General features: G+C 40.5%; 2 long non-coding RNA genes across 2 annotated transcripts; one reads left to right on the top strand and one right to left on the bottom strand.

Moving 5' to 3' along the window:
- Nucleotides 1-2,700: 2,700 nt before the first annotated feature.
- Nucleotides 2,701-4,657, bottom strand: LOC307155928. The gene is made up of 2 exons (XR_013820619.1): nucleotides 4,454-4,657; nucleotides 2,701-3,411 (listed from the first exon to the last, which is right to left on the bottom strand). It is a non-coding gene; the product is annotated as an uncharacterized lncRNA (long non-coding RNA).
- A 6,176-nt stretch (nucleotides 4,658-10,833) lies between these two features.
- Nucleotides 10,834-14,261, top strand: LOC307156104. Its single transcript, XR_013820655.1, has 3 exons — nucleotides 10,834-10,988; nucleotides 11,791-11,888; nucleotides 13,766-14,261. It is a non-coding gene; the product is annotated as an uncharacterized lncRNA (long non-coding RNA).
- The last annotated feature ends 13,443 nt before the right edge of the window (nucleotides 14,262-27,704 follow it).

The raw sequence follows: 27,704 nt of genomic DNA on the forward strand, positions 1-27,704 counted from the left end.
TCAGTTTTACTATATTAGTTCAAGCCCGAAAAAGAGTTCAGGTGTTGCAATGTCCAGACCTCAACCTGATTGAAATTCTGTGGCAGGACCTTAAGAGAGCTGTGCATAAACAAATGCCCACAAACCTCAAAGAAATTAAGCAACGTTGTAAAGAAGAGTGGGCAAGAATATGAGAGACTTATAGAAAAGTCATAGAGAAAAGGATTACTTCAAGTTATGGCTGCTAAAGGTGGCTGTACAGGTAATTCAATCATAGGGTGCACTTAGTTTGTCACACATGGCTTCTCCATTTTGGCTTTATTTTTGCTAAATAAATAATGACAGTGTAATATGTCATGTGTTGCTGTTCATCTGAGTTTGTATTTACCTAATTTTAAGACCTGCTAAAGACTAGGGCATGGTGTCACAGACAGGGCTTAGATTAAACCAGGATTAAGCTTTAACTTAAATAGGACATTTAAGTAGGTTTTAATAATTTTCCTTAGAATGAACATTACTGGTGTGCATCTTGAGACAAAACAATGGCACTGACTTATTTTAAGACGTGCAAGTAGCTTTCAGTTAAAACAGCTCAAACATGTGTTTTTGACTAGGCTTAAGCCTTGTCTGTGAAACCTGGGAACATGATTTTTTATTATGCCCTGATTCAAATAGGTGTCCTTTCTTTTTCACATGACTGTATGTATAATATAATTTTTTTTATAAATATGCTTATATTTTTATAAAAGCATTACACCATGTTCAAGAATATGAAAATATTCCTAAGTACACTAAGTACTGTTATCACCTTGTTTATCAAGAGTATTACACACTGCCATCTCTCCTCTGTTCTTTCTTCCCATCACTCAATTGTCCAGCTGCTTTTGACTACAAACAGCTTCTATTCACAGTTTCCCCTCCCATCCCAAACCAATTTGACTGTGTGCAGTCACGGCTGGATGGGCCGCACGCTGAAGAGGATGTGAAGGATCGGGAGGTGTGTGTGTGCATGCATACAGATACACCCTCTGTGCAGAGAATCAGCCTGCTGTATGAATCTGTCAAAATAAGTGAGCGTGGCCATGTTAGAGGCAACTAATGGCTTTTAATGCACTCCAGTTGCCCCCCAGCCCCCAATAAACACACAGGGGCTGATTAGTGCCACCTCACTAATTTCCCAGCAGTCTCCTCTGTGGGAATATGTCAGAAATATGTTCATATCCCCATCCTAGTGCTTGTTCCCATCCACTCAGATCTGTACACTAACGGGTAACAATGGATTTCCAAGCTTATCAGCTAGTATGTACTGGGACGGCAAGGTTTTATGGATGGAGAGGTAGTCTGAGTGCCTCATGGGGTGTTTTGTCCTAAAAAGGCAAAACACAGTAACTATAGCAACACTTAAATTGTGTAAAATTGCTTCAAAGTTCTTTGATTGGATTTTGATAGATCTGATTCTGAGCAATGGTTAACCACAATATCTTAGTGTCTATGATTGTCTAAGAGACTCGGGTTCATGCATAACTCAGTTTTGAAAATGTTTGCCTTTGTTTCTTATTTCTCCAGACATCTTTAGATTAACCAGAACAGGGAGATACCCTAATAATGTGTGTTCTCATGTCATTCCAAACCTGTATGATTTTCTTGCTCTTGCGGAACATAAAATAAGATGTTTTGAAGAAGAAAACAACATTGGACCCTGAGACATTTCTCAAAACATCATCTTATATGTTCTGCAGAAGAGAGTCATACAGGCTTGGAACAACATGAGTGTGAGTAAATGATGATACAATTTTAATTTTTGGGTGAACCATCCCTTTAAATATATAATTGATTGAGCTATTAAAGCATATAGGAATGGTCATACTCATAACTGCCATACATTTTATAATTGGCTACATTTGGATATTTGGTTGCAGCCTTGAATATAAAGGCTATATTTACTGTTTGCATGTAGCTTATTTTAGGATAGTTTCAGGATTTGATCTTTTTTTGTTCATTCAGTTCATAGTGTTTTTTGCAGCTTTCTCCATGCATAATTTGAAGTTATTTACAGCTCAAGCTGTTGGTGGGTGTGTCATATTCTGTGAATAAGGTTTCTCTCAGTGACGAGTTCTGTTTCCTCAGCAATGCTGCTCTGTTTGCAGCATCTCACTAACAAGGTGCTGTGACGTCTTTACTCTCAGCCAATGATCCTTCATGGTGCTGGAGCACACATTCACAGCAGTCCGTCACAGCACCGGCTCCCACTTCTTCCAATCACACACGTGTAGGAGAGGAGACAGACAGGTGAGGCAGCGAAGCAGGGCTGGTGTCAGGTGCTATGTAAGCAGCCTCCACCCAATACAGCCTAGCGCACATACACAGTCTCATACCCACCTCCATTCCCCCTCCGGCCAACCGTTCTCATCATCCGCCCCTTCTCCGGCACAGGCTGTGCTATAAAAAGATTTCTGAATGAAGACGAAGCTTTGAGGTCGAAGCTATTTGAATGATTTTTGTGAATGACGCAGGGGCTCGTAGCCTCATGGGAGGAAGATCTAACCCAGAGGAGAAGACAGCTATGTTGAGAGCTCAGCTGGGTGCTCTGCCACCTTTCACTGACTTTCAATTAAAACTTTGATAACAAAGAGAGGAAAATATATGAAGAGGAGAAAATCAAGCTAAATAAATCTCAAAACACAGGCTTTAAAAAATACTTCGCACATATCCGACTCACTCTGCATATTCCTGATCTTTTATAGAACAAATCGTCTGTGTGGTTTGAGGAGATAACCTCTCAGATGCATTCATAAAACAGAACAGCATGTCCTAAGCTCTTTATACATATTAATATGCACATGCATCCTGTTCTAATGCTCATTTTTCTATAGTGGGTAATGAGCCACTGCTGCACTGAGAACTAAATGGGAATTATTCTGCATCATATCACAATCTAAAAATTTTAAGTATAGGGATGCACAATACATCTGATCTATATTGGTTATGAGCTAATGCTATTTTTGTTATCAATCAATAATGAATATTCATATTTAATTTTGGTTGCTCATTTCCTCTATTTTACTTAGTCATTGTCAGGAGATATCAGACTCAAGAGAGAGATGAGTGAATGTCAATGTCTTTGTCTTACAGGAACAAATGCTGGAGCTGGAGAACAGACAAGGAAGACAGGAACTTGGAGAAATCGCAGGAGGTAAATATCTCAGGTGAGTAGATGGGAAAAGTAGTCCAAGTCACTGACCAATCAAATGGCTGAGGTGTGAGTCTAAATACTGTGGTGATGAGCGTGCTGATCAGGTGCAGGTGCAGATTATGGCTGAGTAGTGTAGGTGATGAGCAGGAGGAATGCTGGGAATTGTAGTTTTGATTGGGAGTGAGGGAGTGCAGCAGTGAGGGAGTGCACTTGTGACTGTCATCTAACGCTTGCTTCATCTATAAAAAACACAAATAATTTGACAACAAATCTCAGTATCCATTATTCATACTGCACAATATATGGTGAAATGCCTAAATTCACTTAGCATTTAAAGAACTTTACTATATGGTACAAACTATTTACTATAGTACAAACTATATGGATGCACAGATTGTTTTAGGTAATAAACAGAAATTGACTGAAATTGATCCCATGGAAATTAAATGTGCTGCTTTATTTTTTAGGTTTTGCAATAATGACTATGACACTTCTATAATTGCAGTGAATAGTCAATAAACATCAATATCTTCTTTGTAAATTTGTTAAGTAATTATAGATTATTTAAATATTGTCATAGATTATCATAGAGGATTAAATTAAAAGGTGAAGTCAACCAATTGAGGTTGTTTTTCAGTACCTAAACCAAATAATTCAGCAAGATCATTCTCACTCTTGTTATAGAGTGGATAAAGCAGTTGTTTTCAGGTTTTCTAAAATCAGACTAACCTCACGTTGCCATAAGCACGTAACAATGTCTCTGCTGGATGTCTGATTTCAATCCTCAGGGAGGTGGGGCTATCTGACAACATAGATAGATAGATAGATAGATAGATAGATAGATAGATAGATAGATAGATAGATAGATAGATAGATAGATTCTGCTTTTATCTCAGGATCCATAGAGCACAGTGCACAGAGATTTTCACAATCATCTGTACTTCCCAGGTGGAGATTCAGCAGGTGTAATGCAGGGAAAAAAGGCATGCACATGTTTTTCTATCCCTAAAATGGTAAATCTAACGAATAGAACCGTGTAAGCAGCCAGGTCACGTCGCACATACTGCAACACAATTTTGGATCCCGCACTTTTAGCTGAGCGAAAACATGAATAAAGTGGATTACTCGTGGGAAAAGAATAAAGAGTGTTGAGAGCTTGTGTGTGTGTTAGTAGGGGAAGCACTCTTGAAAAGCAGTTGGCAAGACTTTAAACAACACCGGCATTGGAATGTTTGGAAGGCTGGCGTGCTACAGTTAGACAATCAGAATCGTTTTGCTTACGGTGGCAGTCCTGCCTCTTGCCTCTCCACTCCCATTATCCCCTCCGAGGAAAATTGCCCGCTGTCCGCATGAGCCTGGAATATTCCCAGTGCCGCTCCCCTGCCTCTCTCCCCCCGACTACATCCACTCAGGAGATTGACAGTCACAGGGGTTGGAGGTGAATTGGAAAAACATCGGGTGCAGCCATAACAAGTGCCCTAGGGTAATGACAGGTTTGGCTGGGGTGTAAATTACCCCTCCTATTGCTGTGCTCACTCAACCGAGCATGAGAACAGGCCGCCGGAATGAAGCGGTTTCATTGCTCGCTGTATTTCACATCGCTGGAGTGGGGGGACGGCAGCCGTGTCTGTTTTATCAGACGGCTTGTGTGGCAGAACTGAGGCAGGGGCCTGTCGACTGTCTGTAATGGTTATCACTGCTGCCTCTCAGGGTTTGCCTGGTTAAGCACTAATGCAATTGGGGAGAAGGAGGGGGTAGTAACAGCTCTATTTGAAACGCAGCCAGGGCTGTGGCAGATGAACCTCGCCATTAGATGAGATGACTGTAGATGAGACTATAGAAGCTATTGACAAGATTAGGACTGTTTAGCCTAAGTATTATTAGGGTGGGTTCAACACTTACGAACTTAGATTTGGAGATACATCACCAAGCTACTGATTTATTAATTTGTGCTGACCTCATTTTCCTAAATTTCAGCGGGTTGCAGATCAGTGTAGCCAGGAACCCCAAGTATAACCACCAATATTGTTAATTTCCTTGGTGAAACTTTATAATAACTATTAAGAATATTTACCAAGTGCTTAAATCAATAGTTAAAAAAGGTAGAAACATTAATTGCAAATGTCATTACTCCCCTCATCCTGTTTTGGCTTAGCATTGATTTGATGAACTCAATTCTAAAATTCAATAAATTGATACAGTGATTAATTTAGGTCGGGACATATAATAAAGGTCCATAACATCCCAGTGTACATGCTCTAAAACAAATAAAGGAATATGTTTTTACATATTTTTGCTTAAGTTTTTAAGTTTTATTTACAAAGGTGCTTATTGAAATTTAATGTGTCCCAGATCAGTAAGTTGCAGCCATGATTTAGTTCGAAATCAAGTCATTTAAAAGATTTACATTTATTCTTTTGGCAGATGCATTTATCCAAAGCAGCTTACATAAATATATACATGTAGGCCTATTTTACATACAAAATTAATTTATCTGTGTGCTGAAAAACAGTTTTTGTATGTTTTATTAAAATGCAAATCTGTACTTTCTGTTGATAAATCTGCTCCACTTTGTGTGAACCAGTTCAGCCAATTTATTGGAAAGATCTGACTCTATTCAACTGTTCGTTCACAAATCAGATATAATTTCCTTGGTTCTTCCGCTTATGCTGTCAAACCTAAGACCTCCTTTTCAGTAAAGATGATTATGCAATGCTTATGGTAAAGTTGTCACGCTTACCTTTCTGGGTATTGACTGTGGCTCTCTTTTCCACTAATCTGGATCCCATACTTTCCCAGTCTGCTGTGGTATTCCAGTACACATCCACCCACCTCCTAGATCCGATAAACCGCTCTGTGCCACCCTGAGGCCCATTTGTACGTTTGTGCATTAGCACATTAAAGCTTTGCAGACAGGGACAGAACTGGAGGGCAGTAGCGGAAACAGGCAGATTCCTCCTGGCTGACGGCCAGAGGGGTTTTTAATGGCTGACCTGGCTCCCATTATGGGCTGTTAAACCCCTGACCCCCCTCTCTATACCCACCCTGCATTGTTCAAAGAGGTATGGTGCTCTTGGCAGCCATGCAAGTACATCCAATCAATTGCTCTTAATAGGTGTACAATTGTCTCCTTCCATCTGTAAATTAAGCTGCATAATGACAGTGACCGATCAACAGGCCTGATCTGTATTGGAAAAATTAACACCTTTTGGCAGATTGCTAAATGAAAAGGCGATGAACCAGAAGAATGGATGGATGGACATATAAATTAATTGTTATATATAGACAAAATAAAGAATAACTAACTAAAGGCCCTTTAATTACTAAAAGAATAAACAGGCTGCCACAAAGAAGGTCTGACTGACAATTTGGACAGTCAGGTTGAAAAATGACATAAACAGTGGCCAGCATTTCCCTCTTGTTTACCGTGTTTGCTTGGACAGATGGCCAACCGACCTCAGATCATCAGAGGTTTGAGTCATTTCACAATTAAACAGCTGCCCAACCGGAAGTCAAACACTCACCTAGAGGGACCCAGAGGATTTTTTTGTCACTGGTTAATTCCCAGCCCTGCTCTCTTGCTTTCTCTCTCGCTCTCTATCTCTCCTATACCCTCTTCGTCCTTTATGGATTTCACTGTTAGACTTTGCCGTAATTCTACAGTTACTTACCGCAAAAAAGCCCAGTAAAATACTATTTATGTTATTTACGGTTAACTACTGTAATATGCACTGCATTGTGGGTATTTTTATGAAATTTACAGTAACTTACTGTATATGGGAATTTGCGGTATTTTACCGTTTACGCAAAAGCAGTAGTGCTACTGTAAATAAAGAAGACAGATTTCTTGAAGTGTGTATATGCATATGTTTTAGGCATATTAAAATATCATATGAAATGTTTTATTCTGCAGATGAAAATAATGAATCTACATTCTAATTTTTAAGCTATGCACACACTGGATGTTTAAAAGTTGAATAAATAAAAAAATAAAAAAAATTTAAAAAACATTTAAAATGAGTTCTTAGTGAGAGACCAGAGTAATTTTTATATTAGCATTTTCTCCAATAACAACAACTAAATATATGTATATATATATATATATATATATATATATATATATATATATATATATATACAAAAATTCACAACTGGTTCCCATACAGGCAATCATTTTTTTATGCCAGGTAAAACAGTGTGGTGATATAAATGTATTTTTATTTTATTTTAAATAATATACATTATATATATATAAACTTTGCTTACACCTCAAAATTTAAATGGTTGCTCGCGTGAAAAAGCCCGCAAAACAACCTGGCAGAATTTAAACTGAGGTTTGTATGACGTCACGTGTCGAGTGCGCGCTCATAACGGACGTCCCTGCTGAGAGAGAGTGGATCCGTAGACGGGCTCTGGTGGATCTCTATTGCTAGACGCCAGCTGGGTTTTTTTCTGAGGTAAAAGTACTTTTTACTGAACAAATTTATTTTAGAAGTTACTTTTACAAAGTAAACCATTACCAATATCAATTAAATATAGCTAAATTTATGAAGAAAGTAAATAATAAAATCGAATAGGCTTTTAATAACAGCTCACAGGACAGTCTAATTTTCCTCGAAACTGCCCCATTAAATGCCATAAAATTGACTGACTGCCTTTTCTAGTAGATGGACCCAATCTAATATTTACACAAGCAATGGTTTTCCGTCTTTTTTTATGACCAGTTATGGCATATTTTACTCGTCAGTTAAATGTGTGGCGTTTTGAAGTAAGTTAGGCCTAACGTTAGCGCGTTTTCTCAAAGGCACTCTCTCGCGCTCTCTCTGGCCCAGGCCCGGCTCTATGGGGGTGCTATGCACCCTCAAACGCAAGCAAGAGCAGCCTCGATTGAAACTGTTATAACATATTGGCGAAACAGATTTGCCAAACCAAACGCTCCAGTGCATATTTGTGCTTATTTGTTTTCGCGCTCTGGAGAACGCAGGAGTTTTTATTCCATGCCGAATTAAGTTATGCAGGCTTGCGAAAACTATCATTAACAAAGTGTAACTTAGACAAGATGTAAGAGATGTGACAGCGACATACATAAATGCTGGATTCACTCTGCACAGGACCGAAATATGACATGTTAAAATAGTAATTTTAAAGCAATGTAAAGGCAGACTAATTGAAAAATATTCATTGCAAAATATTTTTTAAATTCTATGCCAATTATTGGTAAAACTGTCTGTCATCTGATTGTGTAATTGATCAATCTAGCAGTCATCCTAGATCTGTGAATTATCATGTTCACAACATATAGGCTAGTCATTAGCCAATAATCATTGCTTTGCTAATACTTTAATTCAGCAAGGATGCATTAAATTCACCTAAAGTGACAGTAAAAACATTTGTAATGTTACAAAAGCTTTCTATTTCAGATTTAAGTTTGAAGGGCCATAAAGTTACTCAGTGTACCTTTAACATAATTGTACATTCAGGCAATTAATGGAGTTCCCTAACAAGGGATGTGCAATAAAGCTATTGATACTTTGCAGTCACGTGACTACCACGGATACCTGGCGGGCAACAAACGGGTATTTTCAACGTTGAGTCCTGTAGTTCCAGGACTTTCTAGTAGCTATCAAGTCTGTTAGCGAGCTAGCTGCATAACTATGGACTAGGATTAACTCCAAGGTATAAATTGTGTAAAGCAGACAAGTTTTTTTAAGATAATCGAGCAGTAATAATTCCTCCATAAATAATCTAGCTCTACTGTTGGGTCATCACTGGTTCTCATTGAAAATCATAGATATCGCTAACCTCAAAACAACCTATCACACACTTCTGTTATTGTTAGCAAAAGACGACAGCTGTTACTGTGCGTTCACACCGCCACCGGCGAGAGCGTCAAAGTGCCCGGAAATCATTCATTTTCAATGAATTTTGCCGCTCTCGCCGGTGGCGGTGTGAACGTACAGTTAGTCTAGCTTAGACTCATAACACAAACAGCTGACTCGCCGAACCAGCTGGTGAATACTGGTGGTGTTGATTGACAAAACTACAGTAACTTAAAGACACGATTAATTACATGATCATACACTCATTCTATTCAAACAAATGTTGAAATTACCTTTGATGATAATTTGCACAGACTTGTGTAGCCTATACTGTGAAGGTTGCTTATCTCATCTGCGGTTAGTGCATCCAATTGCACAACAACTATCTGGCATGTCGTTTACACCTCAAAACACCAACTTTTGTATAGTAAAACTGGCGACCCTTGATTAGTTTACTGGGTTTCGTTGCTGGAGAACGACGTTCTTGCCCGCCAGCCAGTACTTGTGACGTCACGTGCAAAGTATCAATACTATTTAAACTAACTCGACTGGTAATAACTGCTGTTGCACAAGTTGATTCCTCATCTGTCCACGAACAAATTTGGATTAAATAAACTCATGACCATTTCTCACACATTTTGTGTTCACAAATGTTTTTTTTTTTTCTTACTTTTTTCAGATCAGCCATCAGTGGTTTACCGGTATGGAGGCCAGTCAAGACCAACTGGGATGCTTTTTCATGCTTTGTGCTTTTTTTGCGTATTGTCATGATCCCTGCTTTGATTTGTTATGAATTCAGTTCTCTTTTTGCATCCTCCTTTTGATTCTAAACTGCACTGCGAATTGGGTAAGAGACAAACATAAATTACTTAATTGGGGAAATTGAGAGATGAAACCATGCTGATGACCTCTGTCTGTGGTGAAGTAGTGAGTGTGACGTGTAATTAAACTCGAGGTTCTGTGGGGTGCGGACTGGATTGATTCCATTCCTAGAGCTTCCGGACAAATCTTTTGGGGTGTGGACTGATGGGGCAGTGAACCTGAGGTTACCCCGTGAGTCAGTCCTAGAGCTTCTCATGTACGATTTTAGGGAAAAATTGGAATACGTCAATTTCTTAGGCGTGCCGCAAGAACACCACAGACACAGTGTAATCACCATGGGAAAATCTCAGAGTAAAACTGGGAGTTGTGAAAAATATGATACACCGGTGTATTGCCAGATGAGAAGTTTATCTATGTATCATCTTTTTACTCTTTTAATTCGATTTTATAACTGTACTGTACATCGTTTTTAATTGTTTTTATGGTTTAAAGTGACCCTATTATGCTATTTACTACAACACTTACCTACAACAGGTTTATGTGCATCAAAGGTAAAAAAAAACTGTTTAATTTTCTCATAATATATTCGGATTTTCTGAGTCATTAGGCAACGTCTCCGCAGTTTAATGACGAGAGAAACGCTTCTGCAAAGGGACGGATGGTCCGACAAAACGTTGTGTCGTTGTAGGAGAGGAATGTGGACAAACGTTGACACAACATATCAAAGGTTGGCTTGCTCATCCTAAAATTTCGGACCCACTGCTTCTCGTTAAAGCCCGCCACAATATGCTCCCACCAGTCCTGATCTCTCTCGCACACAATAACTGAAGCAAATGCACAGGCTGAAATGATGGCCCTTTTCATCCTCCTCCGCCTCATAATCATGGTGATGTTTGGCGAACTTTGCATATATCGCAGAGCTAGCATCAATCATATTTTGCGTTCGTCCATCTGTGCAAGATAATTTAACCCTTTAAGCATGCATGCGCAATGTTTCAGATAGTATGGCAAGTGCAGAGCCATAGAGAGAAAGAGTTGCGACACTCCCATAGGCTGCCATAGGAACTTTGGAATGCGGAAGTAACGCGTGTCGTGGAGCAGCCGATAGTTCCAAACACTGATAGTTCCAGCGCTGAACCCCATTCATTTTCAGTGTTTCCGAAGTACGCTCGCTGGTTAGTTGAAGAAATTACTGTATTTTTGACATTTGAACGCATTAGCCGTCCTCTCATGAATTTAGTTGCAATTTATGTAGCCAACTTTAGTTAATGTTTATTGGAAGATAATAGTTAATTGCAGCTAGCTTACATGACCAACACTTCATTAACGTTAGCTACCAGTCAGAAATGTGTAAATTCAATACTGAGGTCATAGTTAAATGTGATGTTGCACTATATTGTATTCAGAGTTTTTTTGTCAACCCTATTTACATATTATGGTCAGAATATTAGAAATACATCTGGATATAAAGCAAATAAGTACAGCAGCTGCACCCCCACAAATAAGACCTCATTGCTAAAACGTGTAAATGACTATGACAGTATAAAAAATTCTGAACATTATAGAAAAGCAGAATTTATGGCTGAGCTTTGTATATACGGTATCATAATGCAATACAAATATAAAATTATATTTTCCCTAATTTGCATAATTTGTTGGATGAGCAAAATAATCTTCCATAATGTTAATGTGTAAGAATAACAATTTGGATAACAATAGTGGTTTGTATATATATATATATATATATTTATATATATTTGTTCTCATATAATTTCAAATTATATAACGTTACAGGAGTACGGAGTCAAAATAACAGAAATCATGACAAATGTCCAGATGTATAGACCTTACTCACTTCTGTAATCTCAACCTCATGAAAATGTTTAGGAAACATAGGCTTTCAATGTGTATTTAATCTGTCCTTCAGTGTATTAACTTTAACTTTAACACCTTTTCCTCTTTCTTTACCACTACCAGTTCTCTCCAACAGCAACAGGCTTGTTTCAGGACCCGGTCTCCTCTGGGGCCTATGACACGCTCTGCTGGCAGGGGAATGCTCTCACCCAAAAATCCAAGTAACTATAGCATTAACTATAGTGTGGAGTTTGAATGCTTTTGTTATCAATAAATGGCTAAGCCAGGGATTTTCCTGGCTCAAAATGAGGCGGAGGTGGTAAAATCTTAATAATGTATTTTAATAATAAGGTAATTCAATTAGTATTTTTCGTAGATCATCATATAGCCTAATGTGTTTCTCACATTCTTTTTGTGGGTGGAGCTCTGTACCTTTAGGGGGGTCCGGGGGCATGCCCCCCCTGAAGAAAATTTTGTACATTTTAAAGATAAATTCATTAATCTGGTGCACTTTGAGTCACCCAAATCCACTGTTAAACATAAATAATCCACCCGCAAACCGCCTATATTCTTTGATTTAGATATCTGCATCTGATCATCACAAAAATTATTCAAATTCTCAGTGTTAAGCATGATAATATGGTAACATATCACACTGAAGTACTCTGATTTAAAATGAACATTTATTTAAAATAAAAGTTCTTCTTTTGGCAAAATTACATTTCCTTTTTTTACATTTTTTTGTTTCTTTATAAAGGGGATTTTCCCCTAATTTTATTAAATGTATGCTCCATCTTTCATTTCAAATTCTTAAATTTGATCAATATATTCAATTAAAATAATAAGACACTAGGCTGTTACCAATCAAATTAAACAATTTGCATAGAAAAATTATTACTGTATTAAATGAGATTATTTTAAATATTTTTGAATATACAAATAAGGAATGTTGAAAAGAATGATACTTTATGAAACTAAACCGCCAGTAGGAGGCGGCAGGCGACCGTCTTAATGAGCGAGTCATTGAGTCATTCATTCAAACGATTCGTTCAGACGGCTGATTTATTCAGAATGAGGCAGTTTATAAATGGGTAATTGAATCTTAGACTCAATAGATTCGTTCAAAACGCTGAATCATTCAGTAATGAAACACGGCTGAGTGTTGCTGTGAGATGCGCGATGGTTCTGCTGTGATCTTTGTTTGGAACTATTTTCGCTGCAGAAACAGAACAAAAACAGTCATTGCGTCTAAAATGTAAGTGACTTAATTTTAACTGTTTGTTTATTGAACTGTTATGAAATCAGTCTCGGTTTCAATCTTGATGGCATTCAGGAAAACAGCACTCTGGTCTTGTGTAGCTATATATTGTTTCTTAACTATAATATGAATAACTGCGCGAGTCTCAACAGCGCAACTTTGTTACCGTCAGTACATTAGGCAGGCCTATATTATTATCAACTATAGGCTATCAATCGCCACTTACATTAAATGAAATAAAACAGAATCATCCTCACGTTTTTCGGTGATTCCCTAGTTTTATTTTTAAATAAAAAAATTGTTTTAATCAGGGCATTTGTTCGGTTGGGCAAGTAGTAGGCTACAATTCTCTCACTTTTCCCTTCAGAAAAAGAAAAAAACACACGTGTCCCAGACAAGCATTATTGTCGAGCCCTGATAAGTTTTCCTTGATTGGTTTTCCCTGAAGAGAATACGTTATTGAAAACGAAAGTAAAAGTGACGCACGTTCATTGCGTTTACTGTGATTAGAGTTCTGTGTCTTTATTAAACTCAACACATTATAATGATTTATCTGTCATCCACCCTCGGTTAATTGGAATGGAATGTTTTTATTACTTGGCCCGCCTGACCCGCGATCCGCGCAGCACTATCGGCAAACTATACGGGTTGAGAATGGACACAAGCGGTAACCGCAACAGAACCGTCACGGTGGAAAAACTGTATCTGACCATGACTGTCCGTCCGAGTTTTGTCGAGAGCCGGAGGCGGCACGAAATTTGACGGAGGCGGCCGCCTCATAATTCTCTATGCAGGAAAAACCCTGGCTAAGCATTTGACTGATTCTCGATTCACCACCAGGTCTCCAGATCATCCTACAGCGTCGGTGGCAGAATGTAATGGCTACTGTGAACACTTGTATTCCTTTTCTGGCCTGCTTTCTGCCATCTTTCTCTCCCTGTAGGAAGTCGAACGAGTTTCTTTGAAGACAGAACATTCAAGGAAAACTTACCTACCCTCTCCCTAGATATAATATATAATTGGGGGCAATGAAGTGTATTTCTTTCATTCATTCATTCATTCATTCAATTAAATGTTTTGTTGAATGCAATTGGTTGCCTTGTATATTTTTTTACTGTTGAATAAACTTCTTTCTTGACTTAAACTGAGCAGCTTTAATTGATATTCACTTGTTGTGCAGGTTTATGTGAATGTATTTTAACATAACATTAGGATGTTAGTAATTATGACCATAGAAGCACGAGAAAAATATATACAGTAAATACTGTAAATGTATTATACCTTATGGGAGCAGTCCCCCTTTCCTCCAAAATTAAACAAAAAAATGTATTCAATTCAAAGGGCTTTATTGACATAAATGTTTCAAGAACAATGTGTGTGTGTGTGTGTGTGTGTGTGTATGTGTATATACACTACCAGTCAAATAAATGCAGCCTTCGTGAGCAGAAGAGACTTCTTTTAAAAACATTAAAAATCTTACTGATCCAAAACTTTTGACTGGTAGAGTATGCATGTATGTATATATGTATGTGTGTATATATATATATATATATATATATATATGTATACTTACTCTTAGCCTACTCTGTACACTAACAGAGTTAGTGAAAAATCTTCGCTCTGCACATAAAAGCATAAATTCGTTTTTATTCTATAATAGTTTTGATAATATGTGTATGGCTTAATCTTAAAATTATATTCATAGTCTTAACATGATCATGTTTCACGTTGTGGTCCTATCAGAAGAAGTGAGCTAGCTTCTAGGCGAATACTGAACAGACCGCCACGGCAGACCTCTTTGCGTGATCACGAAGGTAGGCTAATGGCTGAATCGGAATTTATAAGCAAAATCACGGGAATCAATAGCCTAATACAGCCCAGTTGTGCTAAAATAAATATCATGAGACGTCCATCATCAGATGAATGATATGGAAAAGTTAAGTTAGAGCCGCTAAAGCCAGTGCTACTACCCATGCGAACGTGAATACTAAGCTTTTCCCTCCAAAAATATAGCCTAAAACTTATCTAAGTAATATACAGTTTTTCGTTGTCACCCTGCCTCTCCAAATGCAAAACTGACATTAACAAAATGCAATAATGCAATAACAGCTGAAAAAGTACTTGGGTGTGTGTTTTATTTTATATTTACCGTTCAATAATGCAATCGCTGCTGTCTGTCCCATAGAAGAACATGACAGCCAGCGTATGTTTTGGAACTATTGGGGCTTACATGAACCACGTGACAGATAGCGGCGACATCAAAGAGTGTCGCAACTCTTTCTCTCTATGGCTCTGGGCAAGTGTAAACACATGAATCGGATATGGGTCACAATTGAAAGAACGTGTAAACGGACAGTCAAAAAAATCGGATATAGGCAACAAATCAGAAATGGGCATCAAGACCTGCAGTGTAAACAAGGCCCATGACAGTCGCATTGGCACATATCTGATTTATATCTGATTTATTTCCACATATAAATGAGGCCTGAAACCGATCTCGAAATATCCGAATGCATGCGTTTTTTTCCATAGAACACATCCGATCTGTGTCACATATGAGCAAAAAATCGGAATTGTGTTACATTTCACTTGTAAACGAGGCCTTAGAGCTGTTACACACTACATGAAAGGTCATTTTCAAAAATCCATAATAGGGGCACTTTAATTTTCCTTGCTTTTATTTTGTGATTATTTTAATTCCTTACTGCGTAAAGCACTTGTAATTGCCAAAGTGTATGACGTGCTATATAAATAAAACTGCCTTTCCTAATGTTGCATCACAATAAATAAATAAAATGGATGTAATTTGACTGTGACAGTGAATAAAGAATATGCTGATGTACATGGACTCAAGTCACTTTTTTGGAATTTATTAAATTCAATAGCATTCATGTAAAATATAAATAATAAAATAGTGTAAAATGGGCATAATACTGTAAAATGAAATTGCGGTAAGGGCATCTTACTGTAAAATTAAATTGCGTTAAGGGCATCATACTGTAAAATTAAATTGCGGTAAGGGCATCTTACTGTAAAATTAAATTGCGGTAAGGGCATCTTACTGTAAAACACATTTACAGGTAAGCTACTGTAAAGGGGAACTTACGGTAACTTACTGGCAATAGTGCTGCCAGTAAGTTACCGCAAAAATATGATAAAATGTCTAACAGTGTTCTTTACTGTGGTATTAAAGCCCTTTGGATGTTGTGTCGCTTGTCATCCATATAGTTAGTCAGCTACTGGGGCTCTGAGCAGTCATGTGCTAGATGGAAATTCATGGGTCAATTCTCATTCAGATATAATGCTGTAAATGAATAATTAATTTAATGGGAAACTCATTTAAGTTTCTAGTCTCTCTTTGTGAGTTTCAGAGGGACTGTCATCAAGAGAAGTCCTTGAATTTAGATGCAGAGAGCTTCTTAGAGTAAATGATGGATCTGTTCCATATAAATTGTGGATAGTTTCTTGTTCCAAAAATTTTTTTTTTTTGCATCGAATATAATCTTTCTTTTTTATTTTGTATATAATTATTTTTTTTGATTAAGCAGACCTGCCAGGTATAATTAAAGTGTTTTAGTTATGAATGCAGCATCTTTCAGTTTGTAATTTAATAGACTAATTGTGCTCTCAAGAATGCTAAATTCCATGGAGCACCATGCGATTCCACTGGTTCATTTCCTGAAACAAAGTCATGTGGTTTTCCATTTGGTCTAGCATGTCCAGTGTGTTCCATTGCAGTTTCCCTACAAGCCTTCCAACAAGCTCCACAAATAAAGCCTAAAGCCTTGGGTTGTTTTTATGAATAGTGAAGTAAAGACATTTAACTCACATTTAATGCCTCAAGACATTTTTTTTATTATATTGTCATCAGTATCATCAGAGATAGTGTAGTGAAATGGTAGTAGTGTTGTATAGAAATTTGACTGTGAACAGTGAAAGGCCAGCAAAGTGCTCTCTCTCTCCTTCCACCAGCCCAGCAGCAGCATCAACACTCAGTCTATCAATTATTAAGCAATACAATTACCATCCAGTCAGCCAGTCAGTTATTTTACCTCATGGTTGACATTTCGAAACAGGGAGAGTGCCAAAGACGGGGCAGTGAGGGATGGGGGGATGGGGATTGTAGGTATGCGAGGGGAAATTGCATGGGGTGAGTCAGAGTGTAGGAGCGCCATTAGGCCCATTCACCTCCAGTGAATGGGGTGTACCTGACCCCCCCCCCCCCCCCCCCCCCCCCAAACAGCCCCACTGTTCGGTTTCACTGCAATGCATCAGAAAACAAGTCAGCCTGCATCACAAAATGGAGCTCAAGTCAACACTGAAATCTTAAAGGATTTACAATCAGTTTTTCAGAATTAGTTAATATTGAATCAGTTAGTCTTATTGACTTGGGACTTGATGTTATTTCAAACCTTTAGCAGCCAGCTAAACCTTAGGCATGTTTGTTTTGAAATAAGCCTTTTAACATGTAATTAGCTAGCTGAGTGAAACCACGTCTCTCATCTCATGTTTTCAGGCTTGTTTCTTTTTTTCTCTCCCTGAAATACATTCATATTAACAACTGCAACTATTTAGTATCACAAGCTACCAAGAAATGTAATAAAATTTTCCTCTTTGGGTGAACAATTCAATTAAGTGACTATAAACCCGTAAGAAACGGTAAAAGTAGAAATCAACTGCCGTATCCAAGTGTTTCCTTGTGCATCTTGCATGAAGACAAGTTGCAAGTGCCATTCCAATTACATCCAATAGGTAATTGCACGGGCAAGATAATTATATACAATTTTCTTGTCTGAAGGGGCTCACTTATTGAATTTGATAATAATACTGCCACTGAAAAGGCACCCTCTACCCTCCCTCTGTAGTGCTGTGTTAATAGAGGATGTTTGGAAATGCTTTTAGTAAGATTTACCATGCACAAATATACTCGTCCAGTCCATACATTATGAACAAAGCATACCATATCAGCATGTTTCAGTCTGAAGTGCATTAGATCTTTGTGTACTCAATTAAGCATACGAGTTTCCGACAATTATATTATTACCATTTGAGAACCACTGTTGAAGAACATTATGGATAAATGTAATGTTTTAACACAAATTTATGATTTATCCCTGGGACATCAATTCAATATGGGTAAGACAGCCCAGACAATAAACAATAAATGCAAACAATAAATTGATTTTACAGTTTTTAATTCAAATATATATGATATGCAGCAAAAGTAGAAAAATAAATAAGAAACCATCAAATTAAAATGCAAATTTTATTCAAATATATTTCACTTGCATGTTGTTAAAAACAACCAGTAAAAAAGAGAAAGTGCACTGCAGCTGTTAACTGACCAAAAAGTTTAACTGGGTGCATCTCAGTCATCTCCCTAGCTTCCTAGGTCATGAATGTGTATACAAATTTGGCCACTGGTAAGGACAGAAAGGACCCTGGCTCACTGATGACTCTTTCTGTCGATGAGATAACATCCTCATTTTATAACATCACCACTGGATTTTATGAACAACAGCAGAACTGATATCTTTCTGACATTTTTTTTATGTTGTTTAATAATGATAAATAGTTTGCTTGTTACATATACATGCAACATTTCAGCTGTAAATAAATTGTAAATGTTAACTTGATTATGTTCATTCCCTGTCTAGGGATATACAGTGAGGAAAATAAGTATTTGAACACCCTGCTATTTTGCAAGTTCTCCCACTTGGAAATCATGGAGGGGTCTGAAATTGTCATCGTAGGTGCATGTCCACTGTAAGAAAAATCCAGAAATCACAATATATGATTTTTCAACTATTTATTTGTATGATACAGCTGCAAATAAGTATTTGAACACCTGTCTATCAGCTAGAATTCTGACCCTCAAAGACCTGTTAGTCTGCCTTTAAAATGTCCACCTCCACTCCATTTATTATCCTAAATTAGATGCACCTGTTTGAGGTCGTTAGCTGCATAAAGACACCTGTCCACCCCATACAATCAGTAAGAATCCAACTACTAACATGGCCAAGACCAAAGAGCTGTCCAAAGACACTAGAGACAAAATTGTACACCTCCACAAGGCTGGAAAGGGCTACGGGGAAATTGCCAAGCAGCTTGGTGAAAAAAGGTCCACTGTTGGAGCAATCATTAGAAAATGGAAGAAGCTAAACATGACTGTCAATCTCCCTCGGACTGGGGCTCCATGCAAGATCTCACCTCCTGGGGTCTCAATGATCCTAAGAAAGGTGAGAAATCAGCCCAGAACTACACGGGAGGAGCTGGTCAATGACCTGAAAAGAGCTGGGACCACCGTTTCCAAGGTTACTGTTGGTAATACACTAAGACGTCATGGTTTGAAATCATGCATGGCACGGAAGGTTCCCCTGCTTAAACCAGCACATGTCAAGGCCCGTCTTAAGTTTGCCAATGACCATTTGAATGATCCAGAGGAGTCATGGGAGAAAGTCATGTGGTCAGATGAGACCAAAATAGAACTTTTTGGTCATAATTCCACTAAACGTGTTTGGAGGAAGAAGAATGATGAGTACCATCCCAAGAACACCATCCCTACTGTGAAGCATGGGGGTGGTAGCATCATGCTTTGGGGGTGTTTTTCTGCACATGGGACAGGGCGACTGCACTGTATTAAGGAGAGGATGACCGGGGCCATGTATTGCGAGATTTTGGGGAACAACCTCCTTCCCTCAGTTAGAGCATTGAAGATGGGTCAAGGGCTGGGTCTTCCAACATGACAATGACCCGAAGCACACAGCCAGGATAACCAAGGAGTGGCTCTGTAAGAAGCATATCAAGGTTCTGGCGTGGCCTAGCCAGTCTCCAGACCTAAACCCAATAGAGAATCTTTGGAGGGAGCTCAAACTCCGTGTTTCTCAGCGACAGCCTAGAAACCTGACTGATATAGAGAAGATCTGTGTGGAGGAGTGGGCCAAAATCCCTCCTGCAGTGTGTGCAAACCTGGTGAAAAACTACAGGAAACGTTTGACCTCTGTAATTGCAAACAAAGGCTACTGTACCAAATATTAACATTGATTTTCTCAGGTGTTCAAATACTTATTTGCAGCTGTATCATACAAATAAATAGTTAAAAAATCATACATTGTGATTTCTGGATTTTTTTTTTTTTAGATTATGTCTCTCACAGTGGACATGCACCTACGATGACAATTTCAGACCCCTCCATGATTTCTAAGTGGGAGAACTTGCAAAATAGTAGGGTGTTCAAATTCTTATTTTCCTCACTGTATGTTTATGCAGAAGTATAGTTAAATAATGGTTTGTACTTTAAAAAATGTCTATCACGTGTCATTATGTGTATGGAGTTAGCTCAAGCGATTTATGTTTCATGCTTCAGAACTTCCGTTAAGGGACCATAGGCTATGTCCTAAAACTTAGGCAGCTGACTTGTTGCCTCATTGCCCTATTAGGCAATGACTTTGCAGGCAGCATTTGCGCACGAAGGTACTACATGAAACTGATTTAGGAAAGTGTAATGGTTCAATGATCTACGGCAAAATAGAGAGAGCTGTGGTGATACCTAAGCAAATATTTTATTACTACAATAATAATTTCATGCTAGAAATTACATTAAATAAATATGGGTAAAAAATTTACATTTACACACGACCTGAACACCAACCACAACTTTCAGGTGCATTAACTTAACTGTCACAGAATGGAACACACAGGATTGTAGGATATCAAAGGCAGTGAAGGATACATCTATGCTACCTTCAAAATATCAACCAGATGAAGGTATCTCAGGAGACAGGAAGTGAAGTTAACTTTGGATTCGGATGTGCCTTGATGCCTTCCTACCTTGGAATGCATCCTCCAAAGGCAGCATTTTTAAGATTTCAGACGCAGCCATAGTGAGCATAAATGCTCCATGGTTTTCAATGTGCATTGTAGGACTTCTTAGGGAGCGAACGTGTCAGTGGTAGGATTTTGAGATTGAGACAGCCCTTTAAATGGTACACTCCCTAATCAGTGCCCTGATTACTGAACTAAGGAGCTGATTGAGACGCACCCATGTTAAATATTTACAGTGGCTGCATTATGACAGGTCTTGCTGGGGTTATAGGCCTTCATCACACTTCCGTGTTCAAAAAGGGGAAGCTTCACGTAACATATTTCGTGATTTAAAGGGGAGCGCACAAGCCATACTGTACAGTATATTTATGCGCAATACAGTACTTCAGAGTCTGCAAGAACTCAAACAAACAACAGATCGTATTAAAGAGCACTACAATTACAAAGCTTAACATATTAATTACGACTAAAGTCTGTTTTGGATAGATTAAATTAAAGGTATAATGTTCACATTGTTTTCATGCACATACTTTATGATGCAATCCTCAATAATTAGATCCAAAATAAAGCCTTTCAAAGTGATAGCCTGATCACCTTGTCAGGGTGAATTTTTCAGTAATGACTGCTGACTGTGCTGTTCATTTATCAGCATCTACCTGTAATCTGCATGGTTATGATGACTGATGCTAAATGATTTATGAAGCTTATAATATGACAAAATGATTTGAGTTGTGTAAATTTGAATGATTGACAAGTGTATTCTAACAAAAATTAATATTATGGGGTATTTTAAGTAGTTCTGAATTTGATTCTTTAAACGAATAGGCTATTAAACATTTGAAATTCAATGAATTGATATGTTTTTATGGCTGAATTTTATAGACATGTATTTTCACACAGCTGTTTTTTTGTTTTCTGAATTCATAGACTGTAAATATCCAGTTTTAAAAAATACAGATTCAAGTTTTCAAGATAAAGAAGAAACCATTAATTTATCACATATTCGACCCTTCTCATGAACATAAATAAACAAATCTTGTGTAGTTTTGTCATATTTTTATTTTTGTTTTGTTTTCTGCTTTGTTCTAATGGAAAAACGCCAAATGGAAAAACAATAAAATCAAAATGGATAATAATAATAATAAAAAAAATGTATAGACAGCTTGAATATTCGATCTCTACCGGTTCTAGGCATGGACAGGGGTTGATGAGCCCACCCAAACGTCTGCCTTGCCCACCCAATCAGAATTTAGGAACAGATAGTATTAATCTGTTTTTATGATTTGTGCATTGATGAAAAGCAATCTGAGGTGGGTTCTGTGTTGAAAGGTTTAATGAACGGATGTAGAATGCCCCAAACAATCACAAAAATAACACCAGAAATTTGCAGTAGGCTAGCCTATTTTTCCTTGAAAGTAACGGCGCGGTGCGGCGCGTCATATGCTTCAATCTGTAACAGAACAGCAGAGGCTGACAAACACGCGAAAACGGGCAGAATTGTTTACGTAGGCTACTAGGTGTGAATTATCTGTCATCTTCGTAATTATGTATGTAAACTTAAATATTAATATACTGCCCTGATTTGATTTTTGATTAATTTCAAACTCAGATGAAATTAGCAAGAAAACCTTGGTCATTTAAGAACTTGCATTTATTGCATGGACGGAGCACGAACATAATGTAAGTGTTTAAAATGCATAGCTTAGTTCAGTTGAAACCTTGCCCTCTTTGGCTTGCTTATAGGGGCTTTCGCACCAGATAGTTCTAGGAACTAACCATCAGAGTGGTTCCCCGAGAACTAATGGTTCCCCTAGGAACGTTTTCCTGGTTGCATTCGCACCGCCAGTAGGAACTCTGAAATGACGTAAGCTGCACTTGTTGTTGTGACTTTTATTTTGACAGCGCTGAGAACACCAGAGCCTGAGCAAACAGTGCTCACATTCTCTGTGATCTTTATTTTACGATCTGTCTAACAGTCCTGTCTAATATGATATTAGATAGAGCTATTATACATAGAAAGTAGACAGTAATGAAAAGTTTGTAGTGTATCCCTTGTGGTTGATGTACAGTGTTGCTGGCTGAAAAGAAATACATAATCATGTTTTGCTTGATCCCCTCGAAGTTGCGTTGGATTTTCTCCTCCGCATAAAGGCTAAGAGGTCCATCTATCTGTAACGGTCACCAGCTGGAGTGCCCTTGAGAGCCACAAGAGGGCACTCCACATCAGACACTCACGTTCACTCTCAGACTACAATTCCCATACTCACTGACCGGACTCATTATCTCTGAACACTCATCACATTCACCTGTACCTCATTATCACTGATTGCATTCACCTGTGTCCCATCACCCTGTTAGTCTCAGTCTATTTATACCTTGTTCATTCATTCACTCACCGCGAAGTCTTGTTAAGTGTTACACTGCATTTCTGAGCGTTTCCCTGGTTTTCTTGTTTCTTGGTTTTTGATATCTTGCCCTGTTCCCTGGATTACTCTCTTGCCTCTGGTCCCTGGATTACTCTCTTGCCTCTGGTCCCTGCTTGTTTTGTTTGTTTTGTTTGTTTCTTTGTTTTGACTACCTGCCTGTGTATGACCCTAGCCTGTACTTTGGATTACGCCTCTGGATTGCCCCAGCCAATAAAGCTGCATTTGGATCTCCTACTTTGTGTCTCTGAGCAGTTCGTAACAGAAGACTTCGCCACACAAAGATCCAGCAGCCATGCCAACCATGGACACAGGTGCACAAATCCTGCGTCTCCGTCAGGGGAATCGTTCGATTGAGAGGTATGTCGAAGAGTTTATTGAACTGGCACATCTTACCTCAATGACCACAGAGTGCCTAAAGATATTTTTTCGTGGAGGACTATCTGAACCGCTCAGTTCATTCATGCCCTGGCATGATCCTCATGGGACTTTAGAGCAGTATATCAACCTGGCCCTTTTGTTGAGTGGCTCATCGTTTACTGTGGGCGGGGTAGAGGAAGAGCTCCGTGAACCCACAGTATCTCCTGAGCCAGAGCTTCACGTCACGTCTGCCGAGCCAGAGCTTCACGTCACGTCTGCCGAGCCAGAGCTTCACGTCACGTCTGCCGAGCCAGAGCTTCACGTCACGTCTGCCGAGCCAGAGCTTCACGTCACGTCTGCCGAGACAGAGCTTCACGCCAGTCCAGCCGAGCCCGCACTTCACACCAGATCTGCCGAAGCCAAGGCAGTATGTGTCATGCCCGCCGCCCCTGAGACAGCAAGCGACATGCCCGCCAAGCTAGAGTCTTCACCGCTGGTCCCGTCCAGCTCAGAGCCCTCTTCACCGCTGGTTCCGTCCAGCTCAGAGCCCTCTTCACCGCTGGTCCTGCCCAGCTCAGAGCCCTCTTCACCGCTGGTCCCGTCCAGCTCAGAGCCCTCTTCACCGCTGGTCCCGTCCAGCTCAGAGCCCTCTTCACCGCTGGTCCCGTCCAGCTCAGAGCCCTCTTCACCGCTGGTTCCGTCCAGCACAGAGCCCTCTTCACCGCTGGTTCCGTCCAGCACAGAGCCCTCTTCATCGCTGGTCCTGTCCAGCTCAAAGTCCTCTTCGCCGCTGGTCCTATCCAGCTCAAAGCCCTCGCTGACGCTGGTCCCGTCAAGCTCAGAGCGCGCTGATCCTGATCCAGAGACTGAGCTTCACGTCACTTCTGCCGATCCAGAGACTGAGCTTCACGTCACTTCTGCCGATCCAGAGACTGAGCTTCACGTCACGTCAGCCGATCCTGAGACTGAGCTTCACGTCACGTTCGCCCGTCAAGAGTCTCGTCCCGCCGAGACTGAATCTGATCCGAATACTGAGCCTGAATCTGTTCCTCTTCCTCTTTCTGCGCCTGTGTCTTCGGACAAGATGGCCGACTCTACGCCTGTGTCTTCGGACAAGATGGCCGAATCCTCGCCTGTGTCTTCGGACAAGATGGCCGACTCCACGCCTGTGTCTTCGGACAAGATGGCCGACTCCACGCCTGTGTCTTCGGACAAGATGGCCGACTCCACGCCTGTGTCTTCGGACAAGATGGCCGACTCCACGCCTGTGTCTTCGGACAAGATGGCCGACTCCACGCCTGTGTCTTCGGACAAGATGGCCGACTCCACGCCTGTGTCTTCGGACAAGATGGCCGACTCCACGCCTGTGTCTTCGGACAAGATGGCCGACTCCACGCCTGTGTCTTCGGACAAAATGGCTGAAACCACGCCTGTGTCTTCGGACAAGATGGCCACCGCCGAGCCAGTGTCTCGGGACAAGATGGTCTCCACCGAGCCAGTGTCTTCGGAAAAGATGGCCGCCGCTGAGCCGGTGTCTGTCCCTGAGCCGGTGTCTGTTCCTGTCCCTGAGCCGGTGTCTGTTCCTGTCCCTGAGCCGGTGTCTGTTCCTGTCCCTGAGCCGGTGTCTGTTCCTGTCCCTGAGCCGGTGTCTGTTCCTGTCCCTGAGCCGGTGTCTGTTCCTGTCCCTGAGCCGGTGTCTGTTCCTGTTCTAGAGCCCGTTCATGTTCCTGAACCGTTGGATCCGCCTGAAGGGTCGTCTCCGCCCCGGCCGCCTGAAGGGTCGTCGTCTCCCTGGCCGCCTGAAGGGTCATCTCCGCCCTGGCCGCCTGAAGGGTCGTCTCCGCCCTGGCCGCCTGAAGGGTCGTCTCCTCCTTGGCCGCCTGAAGGGTCGTCTCCGCCCTGGCCACCTGAAGGGTCGTCTCCTCCCTGGCCGTCTGAAGGGTCGTCTCCTCCCTGGTCGCCTGCACAGCCTGCTCCGCCCTGGTCGCCTGCACAGCCTGCTCCGCCCTGGTCGCCTGCACAGCCTGCTCCGCCCTGGTCGCCTGCACAGCCTGATCCGCCCTGGTCGCCTGCACAGCCTGATCCGCCCTGGTCGCCTGCACAGCCTGCTCCGGCCTGGTTGCTTGCACAGCCTGCTCCGCCCTGGCCTGCCGCCCTGCCGGAGTCTTCAGGTCCTCTTCCGCTGCACGGGCCTGGCCCTCCATCCCGCCCCCGGGTCCGCCTCCGCTCCACCACCCTCCTGGACAATTTAGGAGCGTCTGGAATCCGCTCCTTAAAGGGGGGGCTATGTAACGGTCACCAGCTGGAGTGCCCTTGAGAGCCACAAGAGGGCACTCCACATCAGACACTCACGTTCACTCTCAGACTACAATTCCCATACTCACTGACCGGACTCATTATCTCTGAACACTCATCACATTCACCTGTACCTCATTATCACTGATTGCATTCACCTGTGTCCCATCACCCTGTTAGTCTCAGTCTATTTATACCTTGTTCATTCATTCACTCACCGCGAAGTCTTGTTAAGTGTTACACTGCATTTCTGAGCGTTTCCCTGGTTTTCTTGTTTCTTGGTTTTTGATATCTTGCCCTGTTCCCTGGATTACTCTCTTGCCTCTGGTCCCTGGATTACTCTCTTGCCTCTGGTCCCTGCTTGTTTTGTTTGTTTTGTTTGTTTCTTTGTTTTGACTACCTGCCTGTGTATGACCCTAGCCTGTACTTTGGATTACGCCTCTGGATTGCCCCAGCCAATAAAGCTGCATTTGGATCTCCTACTTTGTGTCTCTGAGCAGTTCGTAACACTATCATTGTATTCCATGTTCATAGAGTTAGTTTTAGTAGTGGGAAGTTCGGATCATTTTACTGACTCGGATCTTTGAATCTCGTTCATCAAAATTAACGAATATTTTTTCGAGTCATTTCGTTCATTTCAGCAGAATGTGTTTAAATGTTACATGTTAGCCAAATTACCGAAACACATCAAATGTTGATCGCATTTAGAATAAGAAAAAAATTGCAATGCAAGGAAAAGGCCAAATTATGAGAAACAGAAACGATTCATTAATTTATCTTGGTCTTCAGGCTATGCAGTCTGTTAGTTTACCTCACCTCCCGAAGCCGTTCGTTCATCCCGTGATATCCTCATAAACTGGGCTTTGCAGTTGTTTACCTCACCTCCCGAGCTGAGCCGTTCCTTCATCCCGTGACATCCTCATAAACTGAGCTATGCAGTCTGTAGTACTGGATACAGAATTCATTAGTTCACGTTTCGAGTCTATCGACTTCAGGTTCGAGTCATTAGTTCATCACGTGACAGCCCCATATAGGCTGAGCTATGCAGTCTGTACCGGATACAGAATTGATTAGTTCATCTTTTGAGTCTTCGGGTTCGAGTAATTCGTTCATCACGTGACAAGAGAACGAAAGACTCAGAAGAATCAGACCCGAAGACTCGAGAGGTGAAATAATCATTTCTCTTTCCGGTACCAACAGCATAGCCTCTATAGGACTGACAGAAAGAATGAAAGACTCGGACCCGAACCTGAAGACTCGAGAGGTGAACTAATCATTTCTCTTTCTGGTACAGACAGCATAGCCTCTATGGGACTGACAGGAAGAACGAAAGACTTGGACCCGAACCCGAAGATTCGAGAGATGAACTAATCATTTCTGTTTCCAGTACAGAACCCATAGGATGTTGCGCATGCGCAGTCAACACAAAATTAACGAATCACTCTCTAAGACAACTCGGTAGTACCAAGTCATATTAAAGATTCGTTCATGACCGACCCATCACTAGTTCGTTTTTGGAGTACATATACAGGCTATAATCTGTGTGTTTACACAGCCTTTTAAAAAATGGTGGGTGCTGGTGTTTCATGTGCGTTCGGCCAATCAGCGAACACTAACGTCACGGATAGTTCCTATAGCACTGGTTTAGACCGACTCTGAAGCAGGAGCTAAATTAGTCCTTCCTCCAAAAGAGTTCCTAGAACTAAAATAGTTCCTAGTTCCTGCGGTGCGAACGTGCCAAAATCCGGGTACTTCCGTCAATAGTTCTAGGAACTATGAAAACCCCCTAATGCTGTTAAACTGAGGCTACGTTTACATGTGGCCAGGTATTTTCATAAACGGACATTTCAGCCCCTCCGTTTGCAAAAATAACATTG

This window comes from Squalius cephalus, assembly GCF_949319135.1.
Source record: "Squalius cephalus genome assembly, chromosome: 3".
NCBI classification, from domain to species: domain Eukaryota; kingdom Metazoa; phylum Chordata; class Actinopteri; order Cypriniformes; family Leuciscidae; genus Squalius; species Squalius cephalus.